This window comes from Microcaecilia unicolor, chromosome 5 (assembly GCF_901765095.1).
Source record: "Microcaecilia unicolor chromosome 5, aMicUni1.1, whole genome shotgun sequence".
Lineage (NCBI taxonomy): Eukaryota > Metazoa > Chordata > Amphibia > Gymnophiona > Siphonopidae > Microcaecilia > Microcaecilia unicolor.
This window is the reverse complement of record NC_044035.1, coordinates 94219345-94236403: the sequence shown is the minus strand read 5'-3', so window position 1 is coordinate 94236403 and position 17059 is coordinate 94219345.

Sequence of the window (17059 nt, the reverse complement as noted above, 5' to 3'; positions counted from 1 at the left end):
GAAAATAATCTTTTAAATCTCTTTGAATAATCTTTGAATAAGGCGCACTTATCTTAGTGCTGCCGAGTGTGTGCACTACACCTGGCAGCTGCTGCTATATCAGGCATCGCAGTTTTTTCTTTGCCGCTTCTTCTAACTCTTGAAACTGGCAGAGTCCGTCTGGTTTGTATATGTTTTATTGTTTGACCATTACCATTGGTATAAGTGGGGGATTACATATTGTATTATTTGATTTTCCATGTACGTGGGGTAGAACAATGACAGTAGAGAGAAGAAGGGACGACTGTGACTGGTAGCATTGTGCATGAGTTCCTGAAGCCCCTACTATTGAATGGAGGACCTGGAAAGCAGGCAGCGCACAACCACCTTGGGTCAATCTCTTTATAAAGGCAGTTACTAAATCCAAATAAATAAATAAATATTGATGCTTCTGCTTTTGTGGCAGAGGTTCCTGGGGAAGGTGAAGCAGGATCATCACCTGTAACCTATTATGAGGGGCAGGAGTGGTACTTAAATGGCAACTCTTGTACAGTATGACTCCAATTATCTGGACTATCCTCTGCAGGGGGTGGTCCAGATAATCATAAATCTGGGTAATTGGACATTCCTTTTTGAAAATCTAACATGCACCCCCGGTGTTCCTGATGGAATCTGTGTATCTCCTAGAACCGGATGGTTGTAGTCAGGCCAGGTTCTGAAATTACACTGCAGAACACCGGGAGTGATGCAGAGACACTAACCACGTCTCCCATTCTCCAAGAATGGGAGAGGAAAAATAAACCAATTTTGGAATTCTTTCCCAAATTTACCTTGCTCAACACAACACTTCAGTTCTTCTTTAACATAGTAACAGGCTTTATTTGAAACACTTTATGTTGGTAAGATGCAAAACAATGGTAATTTTCATGTAACAGAATTCACTATTAATGAATACGTTTCCTTTTAGAAATACACTTTGGGAATAACTTCTCTCCCTTTCCTTTTTACAGGAATCTCATCCCTTCAACAGTATCACTTTCAGATAAGTATGGTACCTCACTTCTCAATTTTATTCAACCCAGCATAACATGTTTGTACTTCGTCTTCAATTATTAACCCCAAGAATTTGATTCTTTGTGTTGTTCTTTTTTTCTTTCAGGTTTAACCTCAACGCCACCCGCTATCCAGGAGCAGAAAGGTAAGTATTTTCTTTTTCCTTTATTCCCTATCATCTCTCCCCATCCCAAGTGTCCCCGTGTCCCACACAGTCACTTAGCTGCGGCAAATTCTTTTCCTCTTTCCAAGATGAATGATTCACTTTCTTGTGGTGGGGCCCTTGACGTCAGTCGAATGCCGTTGATCCTCTGTAATTCTTCTCTCTAAACCTCTCTCTTAATTAAAGTAATGGTAGGCAAAACCCTGACTGCCTAGTGTTGCAGCAGAAACCCTATTCTGGATGACATTCTTAACAAAGACTGTGGCCAGAAACTATATCAAATAAAATTAAATGAAATCCCCTCCTCTTCCAGGCCTATGCTTGTTAATTACTGTCCCTATACTGTACAGAGTGGCTGGCTTACTCTCACTCACTGCACATCCTCACAGCATTCCATTCTCTGCACCAAACCCTCACATTCCACCCTATTTCCCACTATGTAAGCTCTCTCAGCCTACAGGTTCTTTTTCTTAAAAAAAAAAAAAAAAAAAAAAGAGTTTAAACCCCTAAGATCAACACCCCTCCTATGGCATTGCCTTAGATAATACCTCCCCTTAATATTCCAAACCTTTTTGCCTATCTATCCTTCTCCTCCTATACCAGAAATTCAAAGTCAGCTAAACTTTAAATAAAACTCATCTTACCAATCCATACACTATCATACTAACAACAGTACATTCTTTATCACTCAAACCCTCTCTTCAAATCTTCCTTTACCTCAAATCTCTCACGCCCTGCTCAGCACACCCACTCACTCCAGCTGCCTAACCAACTCTGCTAACTGCCCACTCACTTGGTCACCTAGGAAACTGGCTTTAGCTTGGGGTTCCAAACCTTTCTCAAACTTCCAAGCTGCATTGCTGACCGGCGGAATGTTCGCCAGCACAAGTATCCCTAACCCCATGTTACAAAAAGAGAATATACTTTGAGAGTTACATGTTGAACATTATTTTTTGTTTTCAATTATAAATGGGAAAAAATATCAAGCTATTTGTGATGTTATAAAATTTTTACTGTATATCAGGCATAATGTGATAATTATGATACAGAGATTATGACTAAAAAATGGAAAAGGAACAGAAGCAATCCTGATAATCGGAATTCGGAATCCTACTATAGTTGGGAAGTAAGGCTGGTGTTGGGCAGACATCTACGGTTTATGCCTGTAACTGTCAAAGACAAATCAGGATCAAGTATGGGTATTTTATATTACATTCATATCATATGTCAAGATGCAGGAACTGTATAACTTAGTGGGAGGAGGAGAAGATATCTTAAGGTTGAAATTGGCGAGTAAAATGTTAGCAATATTTTTGGATTGATGGTTTAACTTTAATCACGTATTGATCAGGGGTGTAGCCACACTTCGGCAGGAGGGGGGTCCAGAACCCAAGGTGAGGGGGCACATTTTAGCCCACCCCCTCTGGCGCCGCTGACCCCCCCCCCAACTTTGACCCCCCCCCCTGCCAATGACCCTCTCGACCCCCCCTCCCGCCGCCAACCCTCTCCCGCTGTCGCCATCCACTTTTGCTGGCGGGGGACCCCAACCCCTGCCAGCCGAGGTCCTCTTCTTCTGGCGCAAGGCTTCGTTCTGTTTCTGTGAGTCTGACATTCTGCACATTGTACGTGTAGGACGTCAGACTCGCAGAAACAGAACGAAGCCTTGCACCAGAAGAAGAGGACCTCGGCTGGCGGGGGTTGGGGGTCCCCCACTAGCAAAGGTAGCCGACAGCAACAGGGGAGGTTTGGCGGTGGGAGGGGGGGTCGAAAGGGTCGTTGGCAGGGGGGTCCAGGGCCAAATCTACGGGGGCCCAGGCCCTTATGGCCCCATGTAGCTATGCCACTGGTATTGATAATGAATGTGATTGGATTGCTTGGTCTATTACCCATTGTTTGCCTGTATCAGTCTGAATGTACCATCATTTACTATGGGGGTCTTTTACTAAGGTGTGCTGGCATTTTTAGTGCACACTAAAAATAGGCACATGCTAAATGCTAGAGACGCCAATGTATTCCTATGGGCATATCTAGCATTTAGCACGTGCCTATTTTTAGCGCACGCTAAAAATGCCAGCGCACCTTAGTAAAAGATCCCCTATGTTACTATGAGGCAGTGGAGGAAGGAAGAATACATGGTACAGTTGCACCTTCTACATTTGCCTCTCTTGTTTTGCTGCAGCTCCAGCAACTAGCAGCAACTACCAGCCCTCGCATACACCCAGGGAACCGCACTGCTTTAGAACCCAATGTAAGAACACGTATCCACAGAAATACAACAGTGAGAGGCACATTAACTTTTTATGATGAAAATGTTAAAATAAAGTCTATACAGTTCACACATGATTTGGATGCAAGAAGCAGTTCATAGAGAAAAGCAGCCCCAGTGCTTCCCTACCATCACGTGATTTTAAACACAGCTCGGACTCCAAGCAACACAGAGCCTGGCACTGGATGACATAAACTGCACAATGATAGTAGTCATGATGTCCTCTTGTGCGGCTGTTTTATATTTAACATGCAGAGCTTAAATAATGCAGTAACGAATCTTAGAAAATGAGTGTGCTGGACCTGAACCAAAATACTGCTAAGTGATTTCTGATTATTTTATTTTAATTTCTCAACTTTTTGGCTATAGGTTTAGCTACCTGATATTCTCTTTGATTTAATGCTTATTGCTTAATTAATTTGTCCTATGAATCTGTATTGTGATGCACTTCTCTGTCTTCTAACCCTGCCCCCATCCCAAAAAGATAAAAACAACAAAAATAATACCCTCTTTCCTGCCTAGCTCTGATAGAGGATAGGCTTTTTTTTTAACTGCTTCTGGTTCTGTAGCATTCTAACTTTGTGGAAATGTTATAGAACCAATCCTAGGCAAAACCAAAAACGTGGAGGGGCATTTTTGAACGGGGAGGACCATCTCTAAGGGCACCCATCTCTGAGGATGTCCCCGCGAAGGGGCAGGGCACCCCGTATTATCGAAACAAGATGGGCGTCCATCTTTCGTTTCGATAATACAGTCGGGGGATGCCCAAATCTCAATATTTAGGTCGACCTAAGAGATGGTCGACCTTAGAGATGGGCGACCTTGGTTTTCGGCGATAATGGAAACCGAGGATGCCTATCTCAAAAACAACCAAATCCAAGGCATCTGGTCATAGGAGGAGCCAGCATTCGTAGTGCACTGGTCCCCCTGACATGCCAGGACACCAACCGGGCACCCTAGGGGGCACTGCAGTGGACTTCACAAATTGCTCCCAGGTGCATAGCTCTCTTACCTTGGGTGCTGAGCCCCCCGACCCCCCCGACCCCCCCAAAACCCACTCCCCACAATGGTACACCACTACCATAGCCCTTATGGATGAAGGGGGGCACCTACATGTGGGTACAGTGGGTTTCGGGTGAGTTTTGGAGGGCTCACATTTACCACCACAAGTGTAACAGGTAGGGGGGATGGGCCTGGGTCAACCTGCCTGAAGTACACTGCACCCACTAAAAACTGCTCCAGGGACCTGCATGCTGCTGTGATGGAGCTGGGTATGTCATTTGAGGCAGGCATAGAGGCTGGAAAAAATGTTTTTTTAATTTTTTTTTGGGTGGGAGGGGGTTGCTGACCACTGGGGGAGTAAGGGGAGGTCATCCCCGATTCCCTCCGGTGGTCATCTGGTCAGTTCGGGCACCTTTTCGAGACTTGGTCTTGAAAAAAAGGGACCAAGTAAAGTCGGCCAAATGCTCATCAGGGACGCCCTTCTTTTTTCCATTATCGGCCGAGGACGCCCATCTGTTAAGCACGCCCCTGTCCCGCCTTCAGTACACTGCCAACAAGCCCCTGGGAACTTTGGTCGTCCCCGCGATGGAAAGCAGTTGAGGATGCCTAAAATTGGCTTTCGATTATGCCGATTTGAGCGACCCTGAGAGAAGGACGCTCATCTCCCGATTTGTGTCGGAAGATGGGCACCCTCTTCTTTCGGAAACGCCCCTGTTAGTCTCCCAACTGGTTATAAATTTGCATTTTAAATTGATGAAACTGCTATAATTATTGGTAATATTTAGATGTATTTACTAAAGGAAAGTTATATTCTACTGGAATTTGAAAGTTAAATCAACTGAAAATTCTTTGATCAGACTGTATCAGTTCTGGTCATACCTAGAGAACTTTTTTTGATACAGCACTTGGCCAACTCACTGGGACTAATAATTGTGGTGCTTTAGTTTCAAGGCCAATCATCTGGACACTTAAGGCTTGTCCTATCTATCTTCAGCTTGCTAGTTTAAAGCAGGAGCTCAGTAAAGTAAAGCAAAGCAGGAATTAGATGCACTTAAAGCAGCTTCTATGACTGCTTAGAATCATACTGCACAGAATCATACCAACTTCTCACCACTGCCTCAAAGGATAAAACCACCTAAGAATAAATGGTTCACGGTAGGCTCAGGTAGACTACGTTATGTGGCACAGAAGCATCCACCCTCACAAGTGTTGCCCCTACACTTCCATTTTGTTCCATTACAGCACGGTGATGTCCCTGAAAATAGAACTGAGGTGGAAGAAAAAGCTATGAAGGTGGAACAAAAAGATATGATGGTGCTCAAAGAGAAAAGACACCCCCAAATCACTAATGTTGAAACTCATACCAGAAAACTGTTGCTACTAGGGGATTCCATTATCAGAGGCATTAACTTTGAAACACAGTTCAAGGGGCCATGTAAAGTGAAATGCCTTCCAGGCTCTTCAGCTACCAGGAGTACCATGCAAATAATCTCTATAATCAGAGAAGAAACTAAGAAATCAAACACTGATGTTGTTATCCACCTGGGAACAAATGACTTGTCCAGTAATACCCCATTTGCCGTGCAGAGAGCTTTTCAGGAGCTGAGAGAGGGGTTAAAACCTTTGATACAAACAATAGCTTTCTCTGAAGTACTACCTACCTTTGGAAATGGAGAGAGAAGATTGCAAAGTACTGAGAATTTCAATAGCTAGCTCAAAGCCTGGTGTCACCATGAAGGATTTAGGTACATAGGAGGATGGGGCAATACATGGAAAAACAAAACACTATACTGTAACGATGGGCTGCATCTCACTGTGGCAGGAAAAAAAATCCTTGGGGAGAAATTCAGACAATATATTTCTAGGCATTTAAACTAGAAGATAGGGGTGGCATATGGAGGCAGGTCACTTCAAATGTTCACCCCCAGTTAAAGACAAGATGCGACAGTAGAAAAGAAAGCAATGAAAACAACAATCTTAGAAATCACTTCTTACCAACACAGCAGGAAGTGAGACTAAACAAAAAACTAAACAGAAGATAAAACTTCCACTGAAATGTAGATGAAAAGCGATGACCACAAATGCTCGCAGTCTAAGCATAAAGTTCATGACCTTCAAGCCCTGATGTTGGAGGCAGACTTAGACGTTGTTGCAATCACGGAGACATGGCTCAATGGGTCCCATGAATGGGATGCAAACATACCAGGCTATAATCTATTTAGGAAGGATAGAGATGGTCGTAAAGGTGGAGGAGTAGCTCTGTTTGTGAGAAATGATATCGCAGAGACTGAAATGACAGGGGCCTGGGGAAAGAAAGAAGCAATATGGATCACCTTAAAAAGAGATGATAGAACCTCTGTCCACTTGGGTGTTGTCTACAGACCTCCGACACAATCGGAGGAACTAGATAAAGATCTGATCACAGATATTCAAAAGTTGGGAAAAAAGAGAGAGGTGCTGTTGCTGGGAGATTTCAATCTGCCAGATGTAGATTGGAAGGTTCCATCTGCGGAATCGGAAAAAAGTAGCGAGATCGTGGATGCTTTTCAAAGTGCTCTGCTCAGACAAATGGTGACGGAACCCACGAGAGAGGGAGCAACGCTGGATCTGGTGCTCACAAATGGGGATAGCGTGTCCAATGTCCGAGTGGGTGCCCACCTGGGCAGCAGTGACCATCAAACAGTTTGGGTTGATATGACAGCTGAAGTGGAGGGCGGCCACTCAAAACTCAAGCCCTGGATTTCAAGTATGCTGACTTTAGTAAAATGGGGGAATACCTCAGGAAGGAGCTGATGGGCTGGGAGGACATACAAGAAGTGGAAGGACAGTGGTCCAGGCTGAAAGAAGCTATAAATATGGCCACAGACCTTTATTTAAGAAGAGTAAATAAAAGCAAGGAAAAAGGAAACCGATATGGTTCTCCAAGCAAGTGGCTGAGAAAATAAAGGCTAAAGAGTTGGCATTCCTGAAATATAGAAAAACTCAAGAAGAGGAACACGGAGAGGAATACCGGATGAAATTGAAAGAAGCCAAGAGAGAGAAGTCTGGCGAAAGCGCAAGCGGAAGAACAAATGGCTAGAAATGTAAGGAGGGGTGACAAAAATTTCTTCAGATATACTAGTGAAAGGAGGAAGACTAAAAAGGGAATTGTGAGACTGAAAGATGTTGTGAACCGCTATGTAGATAATGATGAAGAAAAAGCAAATTTGCTAAACAGATACTTTTGTTCTGTTTTCACAGAAGAAAATCCTGGAGAAGGACCATGATTGACTGGCAAAAGTACATATGAGAATGGAGTGGATATAGCACCATTCATGGATGAGAGTGTTTATGAACAACTTGAAAATCTAAAGGTGGACAAAGCCATTGGACCGGACAGGATCCACCCCAGGATATTGAGGGAGCTCAGAGAGGTTCTGGCGGGTCCTCTTAAAGATTTGTTTAATAAACCCTTGGAGACGGGAGAGGTTCTGTGAGATTGGAGAAGAGCGGATGTGGTCCCTCTTCACAAAAGTGGTGATAGGGAAGAAGCTGGAAACTACAGGCCGGTAAGGCTCACTTCGGTTATTGGAAAAGTAATGGAAGCGATGCTGAAGGAAAGGATAGTGAATTTCCTGGAAGCCAATAAGTTGCAAGATCCGAGTCAACATGGTTTTACCAAAGGTAAATTGTGCCAAATAAATCTAATTGAATTCTTTAACTGGGTGACCGGAGAATTGAATCATAGACGTGCTATAGACGTAATCTACTTAGATTTCAGCAAAGCTTTTGACACTGTTCCCCATAGGAGGCTCTTGAATAAACTTGACAGGCTGAAGATAGGACACAATGTGGTGAACTGGATTAGGAACTGGTTGACAGACAGACGCCAGAGGGTGGTGGTTAATGGAATTCACTTGGATGAGGGAAAGGTGAGTAGTGGAGTGCCTCAGGCCGATTCTGTTCAATATATTTGTGAGTGACATTGCCGAAGGGTTAGAAGGTAAAGTTTGCCTTTTTGCGGATGATACCAAGATTTGTAACAGAGTGGACACCCAGGAGGGAGTGGAAAACATGAAAAAGGATCTGCAGAAGATAGAAGAATGGTCTAAGGTTTGGCAATTAAAATTCAATGCGAAGAAATGCAAAGTGATGCACTTAGGGAGTAGAAATCCATGGGAGATGTACGTGTTAGGCGGTGAGAGTCTGATATGTACAGACGGGGAGAGGGATCTTGGGGTGATAGTATCTGAGGATCTGAAGGCGACGAAACAGTGTGACAAGGCTGTGGCCGCAGCCAGAAGGTTGCTAGGCTGTATAGACAGAGGTGTGACCAGCAGAAGAAAGGAGATGTTGATGCCCCTGTATAAGTCGTTGGTGAGGCCCCACCTGGAGTATAGTGTTCAGTTTTGAAGGCTGTATCTCGCTAAGGATGTAAAAAGAATTGAAGCGGTGCAAAGAAAAGCTACAAAAATGGTATGGGATTTGCGTTACAAGACGTATGAGGAGAGACTTGCTGACCTGAACATGTATACCCTGGAGGAAAGGAGAAACAGGGGTGATATGATACAGACATTCAAATATTTGAAAGGTATTAATCTGCATACAAACTTTTTCCGGAGATGGGAAGGCGGTAGAACTAGAGGACATGAAATGAAATTGAAGGGGGGCAGACTCAAAAAAAATGTCAGGAAGTATTTTTTTCATAGAGAGAGTGGTGGATGCTTGGAATGCCCTCCCGCGGGAGGTGGTGGAGATGAAAACGGTAACAGAATTAAAAAATGCGTGGGATAAACAAAGGAATTTTGTTCAGAAGGAATGGATCCTCAGAAGCTTAGTGGAGATTGGGTGGCAGCACCAGTGGTGGGAGGCGGGGCTAGTGCTGGGCAGACTTCTACGGTCTGTGCCCTGAAAATGGCAGATACAAATCAAGGTCAGGTATACACATAAAGTAGCACACATGAGTTTATCTTGTTGGGCAGACTGGATGGACCTTACAGGTCTTTCTCTGCCGTCATCATCTACTATGAGTGTTAAAACTCACAGAGGCATTGCTCAAATATGGATTCTCTCAAATCACAAAATATTATGAGAATCTGATGAGTCACTCTTTGAAATTGAAATGGTTTGTTTCCTTTCTTCCATTTTCAGACTCGGGCATGTCTGTTTAGGAGACTAGATAACAGCCAAAGTATGCCTTTGTAGGGTAGCAGGGGTTGTGTGGGTAGTGGGGGCATTAAAGGTGTGAATAGCGGCTAATAGTGTGTGTGTGTCTGTCTGCTATCAGGTATATTGTTTATATTTGCCTCTATGAGGAGGAGGGTTTAGTTGCTTATCTGTAATGTTCTGTGAGTGGGAAATATGGGGTGTGAAGGAATGTGCATATCGGGCTGTGTGTGTGGCTGTGGGTATGCAGGTTGCTCTCCTCTTTGCATTCTCCCCTGCATTTTTGTACTCACTCGTTGTCTCTTGCTCCTCCTTACACTTTTTCCCTCCCCCTTTTCTTTCCACTTCATCCTTCCCTTGCTGCAGCTTCCTGGGACCTTGGTTCTTCACTGTTGCATTATTCACCAGGGCTGTGGCTGGTCTGGATTCTTTTTCCTGTGCCATCAGGGGACAAGTCCCCATCAACATTCTACTGCATTCTTTACCATGACCATGGCTGGGCTTGGCTCTTCTTCCTTCATGGTGAGTTCACTAATCCTCTTCAGGTGGAGGGGTTGGTCTCCCTACCATCTAAAGTTTTTTCCTGATCTCTCTACTGCTGGCTTTTTTGTTTGGATTACAGGGCCTGCCCTCCCCCATAACCTATTGCTCACATAAAATCTCCATTATGTCTTTACAAGATTTTGTTTGTAGAATTTCTTTCCATGGACATGTAGGAAATTAATACCTTGGGCAAAATTGTGATATTTCAAAACTTGTGTCCCACACAATCTATCGACAGTGCTAAAAATATATCAGCCTAGTAGATCCTTGTTAATCGCATCTCCTCCCTCCGTAGACCCCCGTGGGATCCGTCCACACGGAAGTGTAAAGAGGATTTGTGCTTGCACTATTTGTTGGAATGCCTCCCTGAATTCCATTGATATCCCTTCCCAGGGATATCTCTGTTGTGCAGGCATCAGAAGGTGGAGTTCAAAACTTATTCCCATAACCACAATTTCCTGTCTATGAGGATTTAAGTGAATCTTTGGCCATTTATGCTCCCACATATATTCTATTGAAAATCTACTCAAAGTAGTTAGGGTCTTGTGTGTGGTTAACTTTGTAGAATAAATGACAGGTAAAGAATGATTAGAAATAAAGACAAAGACAGAGTTTAGAAAGAGAGTTAAGTTTTATTTCTTACCAAATGTAAATCTTCAATTCAATTCAGTACATTCATCAGATTCTGGGTTCAATTGGACAGAGCTCTGCCGTCGTGGAAATGTTCCAAAAATCTGCCCAAATCTTCTCTGTTTTATAGGCACAAGTCTTAATAGAATTCACTGTTTATTGCACAACCTCTGCATTAATTTTTAATTCCTATCCGGTCAGGTGCACATCTCAACCCATCTGTTCTTTCCCTTTTTAGCTTTTACAAGACTTTGCAACATCCGGTCAGATGCCCATCTTAACCCATCTGTTCTTTCCGTTTTAGCTTGTACAAGACATTGCAACCTTTCCGCTCTTGTATACATCTTGTTTTTCTTTTTTTTTCAAAAATATCCTAATATCTTAATATATCAGTTTCACTTCTCATAATCTGTGTGCCATCACATAGAAAAACAAACCCTATTTTAAAAACCAAACTTTTATCCATTTTTATCCATTTTTCCTACATTATAGGTGCTACATTCTATCAGAAACTTGTACCTGGTTTTGTCAAGACTCATCATTCAGACCTGCTTTTGCAGACTTTCAAATGTGAGGCCATTAGCTTGTTATCAGGCCTTGTCAGTGCTTTTCTGCTGTGTAAAGCTATGTAGCTTCGCCCACCACCATTCCAGTGGATAGGTCTCAAGCTAGAACACATATTAACATTCCCCTCTTCACCCTATCCCATAGGGTGACAACAGGGTTAATGTACCATGGTACCATCCATTCCAGAAGGTATTCTATAAAGCTATCGAATTTTCAGTCTTAAATGTAAACCGATACAATCAGATCTGTTTGGTGTGAGATTACCATCTTGGCACCAGTTCTATTATCTCCATTCTTCTTATCTATATCTATGGTTAAACAACAACCTATAATTACAATAATAATATTTTTCTTCTACCTTTTAATATGCAGGTTCTATCTTACTCTTACCTAAGTGAGTATATCTTGTTACTAATCATAAATTCCTTGATTATATACTGATTATATCTTAAGTATACATTTGCATAGATTATGTAGATATTTTGATCATTGATCACATTATTTCATAAAGCTTTATATTGTACCCCTGTGTGCTATTACTTGATTATACGGTTGCAGACATTTCTACAGTGTCTCTAGCATTTGCATAGCGATTGGTCCATCTCATAGGGAGATAGTCCAATGTGTTATCTCCTGTGGTGTTGGGAAGGAGATTTTCGTACAGGGTATATTGTCCTGCTGTTGTCTTTTTCATTATTGCGGTTTCAATTAAGCGTTCTACTAAGCCTCTAGCACAAGGGATTATGCAGCATCCTACTAATACAAAAATTGCTACTACTATGATTATGGTGGTGGCTGCTGAAATGATAAATGTCTTCCATTTACCAAAAGCTTTATCCAACCAACCAGTCCAAGATGTGTCGACACCAGAGTTCTCTGCCAATTCCTGTGACAGTGAAGTTAAGCCTTCCAAAGCTCTGGTGATCGATCCATCTGGGGCAGTATTGTTAGGGATAAAGGTGCAACACTGTGTACCAATCTTGCGGCACACTCCGCCATCCGCTGCCAGAATCTGGTCAAGCAATAATCTGTTTTCTAACGTCATTCGGCTAGTGGCGTCTAACTGTGCTGCAATTCCTTGAACTGCATCTCTGGTATAATTCACAAATCTCTGCTGGTTATAGTATATATAGTTTATCCAGTCTAAATTCTTGTTAATCGTCGCCCACCAAAAGAAGGCTGATTCGAACCCTGCAGCTATCTGGTTTCTAGCTTTGAACTCATCAGGAACCCCTCTTGGGACTCCAATTGCATCTATATAGACTCGATCATCAAAGGATCCAGGCATTGCATTTCTCTTCACTCGTGAGGAAGAGCTGCTATGAGGAGGGAGTAAGGATGCTATAATGATGGGAATTACCAATTTGACTAAAGCACATCTGCCTGTCCAACTCCTGTGGAGTGTATGATAGATAGTGTGGGTTCCACAATACCACCATATATCTGCTCTAGCCTGTGAAAAGTCTGTGAGATTTAGATTTCGCAGAGTCCCTTTTTCTAGGGTAGTATTACAATTGGTCAAATTTCCTAGAAACCGTGTATTTTTCACCCCATAACGTTCCAGACATGTATGATATCTGGTAGCAGGATCTGGAATCCTGAATGCAGGTGGAACCCTCAGCCGAGGGGGTAGGTAGGGGTGATGTTTGTCAAGGTGTTGACAAGACTGATTGGTTTCAGTTGTCACCTGTAGTAGCTCTAACATACACCAAAAACCATCTGGATCATTGTAGAGATCTAAAGGGAAGGGAACTACTGTTGGTTCTGCTCTTGCATGGGCACAAAAATAACAATTAGAGACATTCAAACTCTTTGTAGTATAATGCGCCCATTCGAGCCACAAATTCGTCTCTCCAAATCCTGTTTCTAGTGCCACTAAGTCTTTAGAATTATTAATTGGTACAATCTGATATGGAATCTTTAACTCCGGGATTTTTGTTGGCATCAATGGATTCTTTTCTGGTTGGGCTGGGGGTGGGACAATCTTAAATTTTCCAATGGGATCTCTACCTGTGGCATCAATTCCTAAGGAATAAGTTCTGTACATAGTAGCCGTTACTCCTCTGAAAGTGATAGCCACTTGGTTACATTTAGTCATTGGACAAAGGCCATTCACTCGCAGTTTCATAATGGAAATGCTCTTTTTTAGATCTGGAATCTCGCTACCTGAGTAGGGAACCCATGAACCTGTGTACCACCATACTTGTGCCCAACTTCCGCAATTGGAGAAGGGACACAGGTATATTTCAAAAGCTGACAAATATTGCTGCACCGGATGTTCCCCACACATTGTGTAAGCACACACATCAAGGGTTATTGTGGTCGTGTCCTTAGTAGTGGGTAATATTATTTCATAGGTGGTCATGAACTGTTGCAGAAAACTCTCTAGGTGCTTTGTTCCATGTACCATAGGCATGGTGAGTACACACAACAGGAGGGCTAGGTACTTCATGTTGGTAGTTTTCATGATCAGCTATGGAAATTGGACCTAGACTGTACAAAAGGCAACTGGCGACTAATGAAAATGAGTAACAAAATTAATCCTAAGGTTTTGGCCAGAACTGCAATTACTGTAATTAGTATTCCAAAGTATACCAATGCTTGATATATCATTAGGAGTAATTTGGGTATGGGGGGTAAATTCTGATAGCTCCTTGTTCAGTAGGGTCGGGGATTTCGAAAAGGCTATATGCTTCCAAAGATCCCCATCCAACCTGTCTGATGAATAGGAAAGGTATCCAATCTGTGCCAAGTATAGCGTATGTGATTAACCAAAAATCTACTACTTCACCAGTTTCTGGTCTTATTAGGAGCTCTTCAGTCTGTTCAACTTGTAAACCCAAGCTTCCTTCAAACAATGCCAGAGTATCAGTAACTGCTCGGCTGGGACCTAGTGTCCAACTCTCAAGTAAGGGTTCACACAGTGTCTGATATCGTGTGAGGGGGTCCCAATTGGGATTGTCTTCTGGAGCTGGGTCCCAATAGGGATGTCTTAATTCTCTTGGATCTAAAAGGTACTCTGGGGGTTCAGGGATCAACTGGTCTCCCAAATTAAAAGGCGACAGTGGTGGGGATTCAAGGGAAGGGACAGATTGTGGTGGAGAAGGCTGGTTATCTGGTCTGTTATGGGACATATATTGATAGTTACTTGGGATGTTGAGCTATCTGGGAGGATGGGTGGCTGGGGGTCTGGTACTTGGGGCGGCTAAGGTAGTATTCGTAGGAGGAAGAATGTCACTATTAGGAACCAGAGGATAAGGAGGAGGGGTGGGTCGTAATTCAAGCAAGGTAATATTATCCTCAAAAGTAGTTGTAGAATTGGGGACAATATGGACCGAGCTACTGATATTATTGGGAACACTTGTAGAATGCAAAATAGGAGAATTAGTAAGGACAGGAATAGTCGCAGAGTTTTCAATAGGCACCGTAGGATTGCCAGTTGAAAAGTCTGTTGTGGCAGATGTGTCTGCCCAGGGGGTGGGATTACTGGTGGCAATGGGACTGATCCTTTTGATCGTTTGGAGTGATGTGTGTCCAAATAAGCGTGCGATTGTGGTATACTGTTGGGGCTCTGTGTAGGCTGCTATAGTAGTTGGTGCAGGAGTAGTTGCAAGTACAGAACTAGTTGCAAGTACTGCTGGGGTAGTTGCAATTACCGAAGTAGTTGCAAGTACCGTGGCGTTCCCAACGAGCAAGGTAATGTTGCCAGTGTGACCCAAAGATCTGTAAGGTTTCTGTTGGGAGTATAGGAAAACAGGGTAGTGAAAAACAACACCGAGCCTATACAAAGTATGATAATACACACGAGTCCAACAGCAAACAATCGAGCAGATGGAAAGCAGAAGAAGAGGGTGTACTGATGTAACACCGTAACTACTGCTGAAGCAACACTTGCACGGGTGCTGTTTCCATCCGTGTCATCAGGAATGGTGTCGCCTTCCAGATAAGTGCCGTCAAAGTCGTTGGACCAATGAGAATTGGTTTCAGAGAACTGCTCAGAGTCACACTTATCAACAGGGTAAAGTTCGGTTTTCTGTGGATCTGGTTCCTTGATATCGTCAAGGACAGCAAGGTTCTCAGCAGTTGGTTCCCTGCGGAGGACTTTACCAACGGGAGAGGGTGGTGGTAATGGAATTGGAACTTTCACAGGAGAGGTTGGGAAAGGTGGTATTGGAATAGGAATTTTATGTAGAGAAATAGTCTGTAAGGGAATTAGTTCTTCTGGAGTGAACAGCGGCTGGACTTGTTGTGGCATTTATCTGGCTTGATTCGGGAAATACAAATGTAGAATGTCGAGCAGCTCACTGATGTTGCTGTACAAATTCTGCACTGTTGAAAACTGAGCAGACCCTGGTTCACCGAGATCCAACTGTCCTGCAAAGTTGCGGATTCGGATGAGACGGATGCGAAGATCTACGTAGGGAAGTGGGAATTCTGGAACACTGAAAGGTGGAGGTGAGGATGGCCACTCAAATGCAGGTTCAAGTACAGGTGGTTGTTCAGGTGGTGACTCTGGAGATTCAGTGATTGTTTGGATGGTGATATCAGCAAGATCAAGGAGGTGTGATTCAGGAGATGGATGGTCAAGGTTGATTAAGTGATTAAGTCTTTGGTCGAGTTGATCAAGATGGTTGAAGAGTGTGGGGTGCGGGGTCGGTGGTCTTGGGCTCAGTGGCGGTGGAGATGGGGTTCGTAGTGGGACAGGTCTCTCCAGTGGCTGCTGAGCTGGAAACATCAAGGAGGCCTGATTCGGTATTCGGATAGGCGCGTATATCTTTCAGATGGACCCAGGATGTGTGGTCCTCAAGCTTAGCAGCTGTGGCTGACAGAGCTTCTATCTTGTAGGGCCCAACGTAGATGGAGTCTCGCCAGGTCTTGTGCGTATAATAACGCCGGTGTACCAGATCACCCACTTTGTAAGGAGGGGATCTATTGGCATCACAATCCCCTCTTCTGTCCGAAATGGCCTGTGGAATTGAGGACAGAGAACTTACAATAGTCTGCAAGATATCCCAATATACTGAGTATTGATCGGGCACTTGAGTGTCTGGATTGCCAGGTAAGAGTCGCATGGAGCGCCCTGTACATAATTGGAAAGGCGTCAGTTTAAGGGAAGAGGATGGGGTGGCACGGAGAGATAACAGTGCCAAAGGGAGGGCATCAAGCCAATTTTTAATCCCATTTGCCATAAGCTGACGCAGTTTTGTTTTAAGCAATCCATTGTATCTTTCAACCAGACCATTACTGGTGGGTTTGTAAACACAGACAGTTCTGTGAGTAATACCAAGTGCCGGAAGGAGGTTCTGTAAAAGTTCATTCACGAAGTGTGTACCATTATCTGTGGTAATTTTGCCAGGAATACCAAATCGAGGGATAATTTCATTGCACAATGACTGTGCCATCGTCTGTGCTGTTTCTCTAGAGCAAGGGAAAGCTGCCACCCACCTAGAGAAAGCGTCCACGCAGACAAGCAGATACCGTTTACCACGAACAGGCGTCTGCATATCCGTGAAATCAATATACCAATGTTGACCAGGTCCCTGGACAACAGGTAAATGACCTGAAGGAATGACAGGTCCTCTTTTAGGGGTATACAGAAAGCATTTGTAACAATTATGAACAACAGTGTGACACATGGGCATCAATTGGGGAGCCCATAATTTGGAAGACAATTGATCATACAGTGTTTTAGCATTTAAATGTAAAGGATA